Source organism: Orycteropus afer, unplaced genomic scaffold (assembly GCF_000298275.1).
Source record: "Orycteropus afer afer isolate SDZICR_OR568_19922 unplaced genomic scaffold, OryAfe1.0 scaffold00397, whole genome shotgun sequence".
NCBI classification, from domain to species: domain Eukaryota; kingdom Metazoa; phylum Chordata; class Mammalia; order Tubulidentata; family Orycteropodidae; genus Orycteropus; species Orycteropus afer.
The window spans coordinates 1,691,021-1,701,140 of NW_006921984.1; positions in this window are offsets into that span (position 1 = coordinate 1,691,021).

The window sequence follows — 10,120 nt, forward strand, 5'->3', positions numbered from 1 at the left end:
GTAGCACTCTGCGTGTGCATGGATGAATAGGACCTGCAGAGACAGAGGGGAGAGACACTTTCCAAACAGGCCCAGCTGATGAAAAAGGAAAGGGCTTAATGGGCTCTGACACAATCGGCTAACTCAGGACAGAGCCAGCAGGCCCAATTCCCCTTTCCTGCATCTATAAGAACTCAGGCCCTGCTGTAGAAGAGACACTCTGACTTTGGAAAGAAAAGCCTGTGTCCACCTGCTTGGGCCCTGGGGCTGCTTTCCTGCTAATTGATGGGCGTGACTGCAGATGCCTACCAGATTTCTCTGGAAATAGGGAAGGAAGCAGCCTCTGGCCTCTCTGTGCAGCAGAAAAGCAGAAAGCGCCCCCAATCCCAAATGGACAACCAGATCAGGAGAAGGGCAGGGCACCCAGGAGAAGGGCTAGTTAGCTGCCTCTGTCCCCTGGAAGGTAGGCTCTACTCAAAGCCAGGGCCAGGGCCATGCTGCTGAGCTTAGCACAAAACTAAGAAGCAGAGACACTCCCAGGGATGGGGACTGTGGGGAGGACTTGGACAAGGGCTTGAAACTGAGGGATTGAGAGCAAATACAGGTTTCTCCATGCAGCTGAGTAATCAGGAGCTGGCCTGGAGCTGGACAAATAGTCACCTGTCCAAGACACCTCCAGGGGGAACAAGCCACACTGAGAGTCTTTCCTGAGCACCTATGAGGGCCTGCCCCGAATGGACTGGGTCAAAAATGGAATCAAGTGTGATCACAGTCATTCTCTATAAATATGCACAGCACAGTCTGGAAGGAAACACACTTAACTGTGTACACTTGCTACCTCCAGGGCACAGAATTGTGGGTAATTTTTAATTTTCTACTTCAAATTCTTACGTCCACTCATCCCTCTCTGTCAATTGCTTTACTACTCTTAATCATCTGGATGCCATCAGTCCCGAAGCCTGCAGGCTCTTGTTGCATTTTGCATGACCAGGCTGAAAGCACGCTGTCAATACTTAGTGGAGGGAGCAAGGAGAAGGCAGACTCAGGCTGCAATTGCAGGAGACAGGTGACTGTGGATGGACAGAGGGTCAACTGGCCAACACCTTTGGGGCCCCAGCCAGCTTGTCATACCTAGAAGGCCAAAGGTAGATATAACAGCAAGAAGCAAAGACTTTGCCAGCAATGGGGAAGAGCAGAGAAGAAGACTAAGAGTGCAAAACACTGACTTAGGAAATTTTGTTTGATATGATGATGCTCTATCTAAGAAGAGAAACTGATCTTTGGGGGTTGGGGGGGATGCAGAATTAAAGAGGCAAGTGCAGAAGAGTGGGTTGCACTGGATCTGCTGGGGGACAAAGCAATTAGCCCTCGAAAAGGAAAGCAGGAATTAGGGGTGGGCAGACAAGAAGTAGAATGTAGCCTGTCTCTGGTCCATCCATCTGTGAGAGGCTCATTTGCACTGAGCTCCATTGACCAGTCACAGAGACACCCAGCCTTTCTGGCACACTCTTTGACATCTGCCTCTATTACATTTACTGATGTTCTCAAGGAATTAGATTTTTCAACTCCTGGGCTGGAAAGGACAGGGATAACAGGATTACAACGTTTCCTGTGCTTTCAACACACACTCATGCAGAGGCGCACAGCAGGAAAGCAAGTGCCCCAAGAAGCTACCAGAAAGCAGCAGACTCCCCTTGCCCCTGAGCCACTCCACGGGGGAACATGTAAGCTGCTACCTTCAGAAGCTGTGGCCTCAACAGTCATCCTGCAGGGCTCCTGGCTCCTCTCAGCAGCCCCTCCCTTATCTCCTGCACCACCCCCACCAAGCACAGTAGCTTCAAACTATAATGTGTGTTGTTGTTGTTGTTAGGTGGCATGGAGTCATCTCTGACTCATAGTGACCCTATGACAATATAACGAAACACTGCCTGGTCCTGCCCCATCCTCACAATCTTCAGCATGTTTGAGCCCACGGTTGCAGCCACTGTGTCAGTCCATCTCATGGAAGGTTTCCCTAGTTTCCACTGACCCTCCACTTTACCAAACATGATGGCTTTTTCTAGCGCTTGGTCTTTCCTGATAATGTGACAATGTGGAGGTGGGAAGGGTAGATACCAAAGTTCTCCCACACCACTGCTGTATGGTCACAGGGCTCATTTGACTTGGATCAGTGGCTCTCAAGTAGAAGATTAGCTTGCAAATACCCCCATTCACCGTAAGAGATTCCTTAAACACAAAAAAACAAACTCACTGCCATCTAGTCGGTTCCAATTCATAGCGACCCCTCCTTGAGTTTCCAAGGCAATATCTCTACGGAAGTAGATTGCCTAGTCTTCCTTCTGAGGAGTGCTTGGTGGGTTTGAACTGCCAGCCTTCTGGTTAGCAGTCAAATGCCTTAGGCACTATGTCACTTTGCTTTCATTCATTCAACAGATTTTTATTGGGTAGCCAGTACTGGGGCAAAGACAGACAAGGTCACTATGTTCACTGAGCTTACACACAAGTGGGAGACAGAAAAACCACAATGAAATATGTAAGTCAACAAAATCTCCCCTCCCCTCCCTCTTCAGTTCAGCATAGGCTCTGTGCTGGGACCCCTTCTCATCTCTTCTCTAGAGAGAGATGATGACTCCCACTGATGAAGCCCATGACTTCCTCTCCAGCCTCAGTGGCTCCCCTAAACTCAGACTCACCTCCAAATTCTACACAATATCTCCACTCAGACATGTAATTGCAAATTTAGCGAATTCAAAACAGAGCTCCCAATCCCTACCACTTCCCCCAGCTGAAATCTGCTCCTTACATAGTGTCTTCATCTCCCTTCATAGCAACACAATCCCTCCAGTTTCCTGGCCTAAACCTTGAGGTCATCCTTAACTATTCTCTTTTACTCATATCCCACATCCAATTTGTCAATAAATACCATTGGCTCTACTGGTTGATGTTAGTCAAGTCAGCTCAGTTCATGGTGATCATATACACAGCTAATCAACATGTTGCTCAGTCCTGTGCCATGCCCATGATGGGTTGCTGCGTATTGCTGTGATCTGGAAGCTATGCCACTTGTATTTCAAATACCAGTTGATCACCCATGGTGGACAGGTTACAGCAGAGCTCTCAAACTAAGACAGACTGGGAATAAAGGCCTGCAGATCTGCTTCCAAAAATTAGCCATAAAATCTCTATGAACCACAACAGAGTATAGTCTGACTTAGTGCTGGAAGATGACCCTCCTAGATTGGAAGGCACTCAAAATTAACAGTGCCCTCAACAATGTCCTCTACCATACATACAATTGTGAAGATGGACCTGGACCAGGGAACATTTTGTTCTGTTGCACATGGGCTCACCATGAGTTGCAGCCAACTAACAACAATAGTCAATGAACATCTCCCTATAGAACCTGGCAAGGAAGGAAGTAGTTTGTAGTTCTGCTAGCTCCTCTCTGGAGTCACTAGAAATGTTTGCAGTATCAGGCATGGTGTGTGTTTGGCCGACCTGCCTATCTAATTAGAAAGTTAGATGATGGGGATGGGCCTGTGGTCACTTACTGTCTGACAGTCAACACTACATCCATTTGCATTGGTTTAAACAGCTCTCTGAAGCCCCCACAGCTCCCAGAAGTGTCTCTGTCTCCATGTTAGACGTGGCTTGTCCACACCCACTACCAATGCCAGCTACAGAGCAAAGTCCACATTGCCTTACTCTTTCCCCATCCCTTCCTTTCCCTCCTTTAACCCTGTACTTGCTGCTTCCAGGATTGCCCTGGGTGACAGTGTGGGGCTGGCACCCAGAAGTTTCCTTTAAATCTCCATAGCCTGAGCATCATGGGGAGGAAGGGAGAATAGGGGATTGTATCTGGCAGCTGCTTGCTGTTTTCTCTCAAATCCCCACTATCACTGTCTTGGAAAGTCCTGGTTAACTCCTACCTGGGTTGGTAATTCGTTGGTAAGCCTAGGCAGAGCCTCAGTACTGAAAGTTCCAGGATAAAGCCATGCTCTGCTTGGGAAGGTGGAACCCAAGGCAGTGGGCTGCGGGAGGGCAGACAGTTCCACTCATGCCCACCCCCTAGGCCTAGCTGACCACCATTTTCCTTTATGCCACTTTGACCCAGTTTGGAGGCCCTGGCTGGAGGCCAGTCTGCTCCTCTTCTTGCACAGCTGATTACATCACTCTCTAACCACAGCCCACAGCTCCTATCATGTTCTCATTCTCCTGGGCCACTATGCACCCATCTCAGCCACCAGGTACCTAACAACTAGGGACCTCTGTGAGCCCTGAGCCTGCAGAACTATTCAAAATGCCCAGTCCTCAGGGAGCCCGGAAAACATGACACCCCACCTTGACTGCCTCTCAACAATCCCAATGTGCTGTTACCTTGTCCCCAGATGCAAGTCCCTGTGGCCTTCCACCCTGGTCTGCTCTGTATCCCTGTCTCTGGGAGCTGTGAGCAATAAGTGCTGTATGTTTCTAGTTTTCCGTGAGAGTCTCATTTCCTCATACCACACCTGACAGACCATGCAAGACACCACAGACCCCTGTGGGTCAAACAGAACACACTGTCACATCCAACAATGTCCTGCTGGACTTGCAAGCTCCTGTAATAATTTACTCAGAAGGGCAGTACATTCTAATATACCCTGCCTGGGTGTGTGTGTGTTCCTGCAAGTGTACACACCAGTGGGAAGAAGGCACTGAGTGTCGATGGCATATCACTTTGGGATAACTATGGAATAAAAATGTCTACATGCAGACTTCGTCCAGGACAGAGCCACCAAAATGGAGGAACAGCCTTGCTAGCCACCCAGGTTTTATCCTTTGTGCCAACTTGAGTGTGGATGTAAGGAAAGCCTTAATGCTCACAAAGTCAGATGAATTTTTTTTTTTTTTTCCTGAACAGAGGCACTCTGGTCAAATGCCTGATTGAGAACAGTTTTTAGACTAGCTGAGACTTTTTATTTATTATTGTTTAGAAGTCAGTACAGTCTTGAGAGAACCACAAGAGATATACTCATTGAGTATACCCCGAGTTCTCCATTTTTAAAATAATTTTTGGTACTTGATGTCTATGCATGAGAAATACGAAGATAAATATATCAAGGCCTTTGATGTCTCTGTTTTCTGCAAACAGGTCCCTTTTGGTCTTCAGAAGCAGCCATAAAAGCTTATAAAATAACAGTACTCAAACCTGACACTGGACACCATAGATAGTCACTATAAAGGGATGAGTTGACTTCATTTCCCAGCATTGTGGCCAATGAGATAGCTGAATGGTCTCCTGTTACCGAATACTCAGAAATACTGCATAAACAAGAGCAAACATCCTCTAAATGCATGGTCGCTCTCACCAGAAAACAAGGACATTCCCTGGAGGCAGAAACCGAAGAGGAAGCTACAAACCAGAGTGGTAGGTGGTGCTGACGTTCTGGCTGCGCTCAGAATATTGCTGGTCTCCACAGCAGTGAGTTTGGTTATTTCTGGTTATTGAAAGAAAAGGAGCTCTGATAGTCCTGGTATGCTGTGGTTAAGGCATTGGGCTGCTAATCTAAAGGTCAGTGGTTCAAACCCACCAGTCACTGTGCGGGAGAAAGATAAGGCCATCGGCTTCTGTAAAGACTTACTGCCTTGGAAACCCTATGGGTGTTGCTACAAGTCAGAATCAACTCAATGGCAGTGGGTTTTGGTTATTGAAAGAAAAATACAGAATCATGGATTTGCATAGCCATATAGGGACAATAAAAAGGTAGCCTTGGTAATGCAACTATTAAGGGCTTGGCTGCTAATCAAAAGGTTGGCAGTTCAAACCCACTCAGCAACTCTGTGGGAGAAAGACTTAGCAATCTGCTCCCATAGAGTTGACAACCTAGGAAGCCCTATAGGATAGTTCTACTCCGTCACATGGGGTCACTATGAGTCAAAATCGACTCGATGCCATGTAACAACAACAACAACACAGGGACAATGGAAAAAGCCTTGGACCTGAATGAAGTGAGCAGTTAGATTTGAAAAAAGCACAGGCCCTATAAGGTTCGGGGCAGGGTGGACTAGGGTGGAATGGTCATAGCAGCATGAGAGCCTGTCTAACTTCAGAGGGGGATAATGACCAGGATCAGCCGACAGCTGATTCCCATGAGGTGGAGGTCAGACACACCTCCACTTTCCCATCTTTTGACCACTTCTGACACCAGCCGTCTCTCCCACAGTACTCTCTACTATTCTGATGGGTTCAATAATTTGTTGCAACGCCACACAGAACTCATAGACCATACTTGTAGTTAAGTGGCTTATTAAGGAAGTAACAAGGTACAACTCTGGATCAGGAAGCATGTAGGCAAAGTCTGGAAGCCTCCATCAAAGTAGAAAGCACATCCCTTCTTTCTTCGTGCAGGAAAGCTCTCAGCTCCTCTCAGTTTCATCATTAAGCAGTGTCTTCTCTCTGCTGTGTATGTGCCCTCTCAGTCATGCAGAACTTCTCTCAGCCTCCTGCGGCCAGGCCTCTTCTCTGCCCCTTCAGGATAGGCCTTTCTGCCTTCAGCCTCCCTGCCTCCAGCCTCTCCACTGCTAAGTGGCCTCGCTCACAGCCAGTGTTGTAGTTCGTTCAGCTCTCTTAGCTGCATTCCCAGCAGCTGCTTTCTGTCATCACCACCAACTCTGCCACAGGGCCTCTTCCAAGCCCCTCTCTGTCTTCAGTGTACAGCCCTTGACCTATATTACAGGTTTTTTTTTAGCAGTTTCCTTGCCTCCTGTCTCCCTGCTTCATCTCTCTTCTCCCTTCTTGCCTCTTCTTTCTGCTTCTTTTCTTTTCCTGCCTGCCTTTTCTGTGGGGTTGGCTGCATATGTAACCAAACTCCTCATCAATTTCAAGTCACGGATCTCCCACAGAGTCCCAAACAGACTAATCTCCTCTCAGGAAGCCCCAGACATTTCATTTGCAAAGTAGACTATCGTCACTTCATTTGCGTAAGTATATTGACCAATCCATGTAAGGTAAAACAGACCAATCATAGGGCAGGCTGTGACCCAGGGCCAGACAAAAGGTGTCAAACCACAGGTTGCTCACAGCTTACCCAGGAAATGTCAGCCAACCTGGACAAAAGTAGCAAACTCTTGGGGTAGAAAGCTAGGGCAAAGAAAATTCCTCAAAAGTGGAAAGAGAGCTGTTGCGTTGTGGGAAATTGTGGTCAATGTCATGAGACAAAGTGTATGTGAACTGCTGTAAGGAAAATGAATTTGCTCTGTAAACTTTCACCCAAATCACAATAAAAAATTTTTTAAAAAAGTGAAAACCATATGACATTATTTACAAAAAAAAAAAAAAAAAGATAATTCCCCAAGGGGAAAAATTTCTCAGGCTGTTTTTCCAAAGAACCAAGGCAAAGACTACATAAAGGAACTCAGGGATTGCACCACAACTAAGAAAAGTCTATCTGGTATCAGAGGGAGATGTGCCGAAACTCATCTTTGTGGGCCTGCACATCTATTACAATGGCCGAAACAAAACCCCAAAAACTAACAATACCAAGTACTGGCAAGGATGATGTAGAACAACTAGAACTCTCCTTCACTGCTGGTGAGAAGGCAGAATAGTCTAGCCACTGTGGACAAGTTTGGTATTTATTTATTAAATTAAATGTACTCTTACCATACAACTTAGCGATTCCACTCTTAGGTATTTGTTGTCGTTGTTGTTGTTATGTGCCGTCGAGTAGGACCCGACTTATAGCGACCCCTCCTTGGGTTTCTGAGGCAGTATCACTACAGAAGTAGATTGCCCCGTCTTCCTTCCGAGGAGTGGCTGGTGGGTTTGAACCGCCAGCCTTCTGGTTAGCAGTCAGGTGCCTTAGTCACTGTGCTACCAGAGCTCCCCACAAATAAAATGAAAACCTATATTCACAAGAAAACCAGTGGGAATCTTTATAATAACTTCCCTCATAATCTCCAAAACTCGGGAATCCTTAAAGACTTTTCAACAGGGGAATGGATAAGCAAAGTGTAGTACATCCACACCATGGAATACTGCTCAGCAATGAAAAGGAATGAACCATTGATACATACAATCTCAAATGCATTATGTCAAGTGAAAGAAGCCAGACTGAAAAGACTAGGTGTTATATTACTCCTTTTATATGACATTTTCAAAGGCAAAACTATACAGGCCAAAAAAAAAAAAAAAAAAAATCAGTGGTTTCCAGGGATTGGGAAAAGGATTTGACTTCCAAGGAACTCAGGAATTTTGGATGAAATGATTTTATATTTTGATTGTGGTAGTGGTTACACAACTATTTGCATTTGTCAAACTCTCAGAATGACACACAAAAAGGATAAACTTTACTACAGGCAGTCCCCAGATTACAAACGAGTTCCATTCCTAAGTCTATCTGTAAATTGAATTTGTACATAAATTGGAACAGTTAGGTACAGTTCATATGTAACGTCAGTTAGCAAATGTTTGTCTTAGTGTAGAGTACACAATGTACCTTTCTATGTGTACAGAAAGTAAAAACAGACGTCCAGATACACTAAAATGTCTTTAACATAATAGCCCAATAATGATAACATTTGGATGCACATCCCAAAGTAGTGCCCATTTGTTATTATGAACCATTGTATTTAAATTGAATTTTTAATATAATGGGCTTTGTGGAGGCTAGATTGTAACTACGAGTTGTATTTAAGTCAGATGTTCATAACCTGGGGACTGCCTCTATGTGTAATATAATGTAATATACCTTAATGAAAAATGGAAAGTATGAAAATTTCATTAACCATTTGAAAAGATATGAGGCCTTGCTCACAAAAAATAAATGCAAATTAAAAGTACCCTGAGGTACTATTTCTCACATATAAGATTGACAAAATTCCCAAGATAGGACAACATATTCTGTTAGAAATGCTACGGAGAAACAGGCCTTCTCATACCTACTGGTGGGAATACACAACTGTATACCTTCTGGAGGTGAATTTGTAGACAATCAGCAAAATTCCATATGCACTTATCCTTTAAACTCAGCAATCCTAACTCAAAGCTCTATCTCAAAGATACGTTGGTAGAAATATATGCACAGGTCTATTCATTGTAACCATGTGTACAATAGCAAATTTGTGAAAACAACACAAACATCCTTCACTGGAGGGCTGACTGAATAATATCTGATGCAGCCATAGCAGATTATTAACCCCCAAAAGATGTGGTCCTATGGAGTGATCTCCAGGATATACTGTTAAGTGGAAAAAAATGGATAGAGGAAAACAGGTATGGCATGCTAACATCTTATTTAAGAACAGATGGGGAATTAGGAATATATACGTACTTGCCTCATTTGAAAAATAAATAATGGGAAAAATAAAACATAAACATCTTCGCTGGTTTCCTATAAGGAAAGGGAGCTAATACGGTGCCCGAACAGGAATAGAAACCACCCTTTGCTGAGTATATCCTATTATTTGGTCTCCCATTGAAACTACATCCATATTTCACATAACTACAAGAGGTTTTCTTTAAAGCAATTCATAAAACTAAAAGGAAATTTATATTAATGAACTTGATCTAAACTGATCTACACCATCTAGCTGGTGACATGAATACAAAGAAGAATTATCTAAATAATTTAACCGAAAATTCCCAGTGAGATATATGCTAAGGACACACACAAGGCCAGGCAATCCTGAACTGTTTCATATGTATTGTGTGAAAAACAAGTAAGATGTTTTGTAGGTGTCTTACACGAAGATTTTTAATACAGAAACTGGAGAAGTTTAGGTAAAAATTCTGTAGTCTTGAATTTGAATAGAAAATACCTACATGAACTCATGATACAATGTATGTATTTTTTAAATCACATATTTTCTAGCCCTGCAAGGAAAAAGCTTAAGAACAATGACCAATTTGGTAACAACGAACACCTTAGCACCCTGATTAGGATATTCAAATACTACCACTCACAAAAAGAAACCTGGGCTCATTGAAGAAGTAGCTGATTTCAAGTCAAAGCAGGATATGCCCTAAGCTGCACCAGACAGCTTGTTGTACCAGAACCTATCAAAACTGACTAGGTTTGTGTCCAAAGGACTTGGGAGAATACAAATGCATATTAAAAGAATTCTTCATCATGGTCAAGTGGAATTTATCCCAGAATGCAAG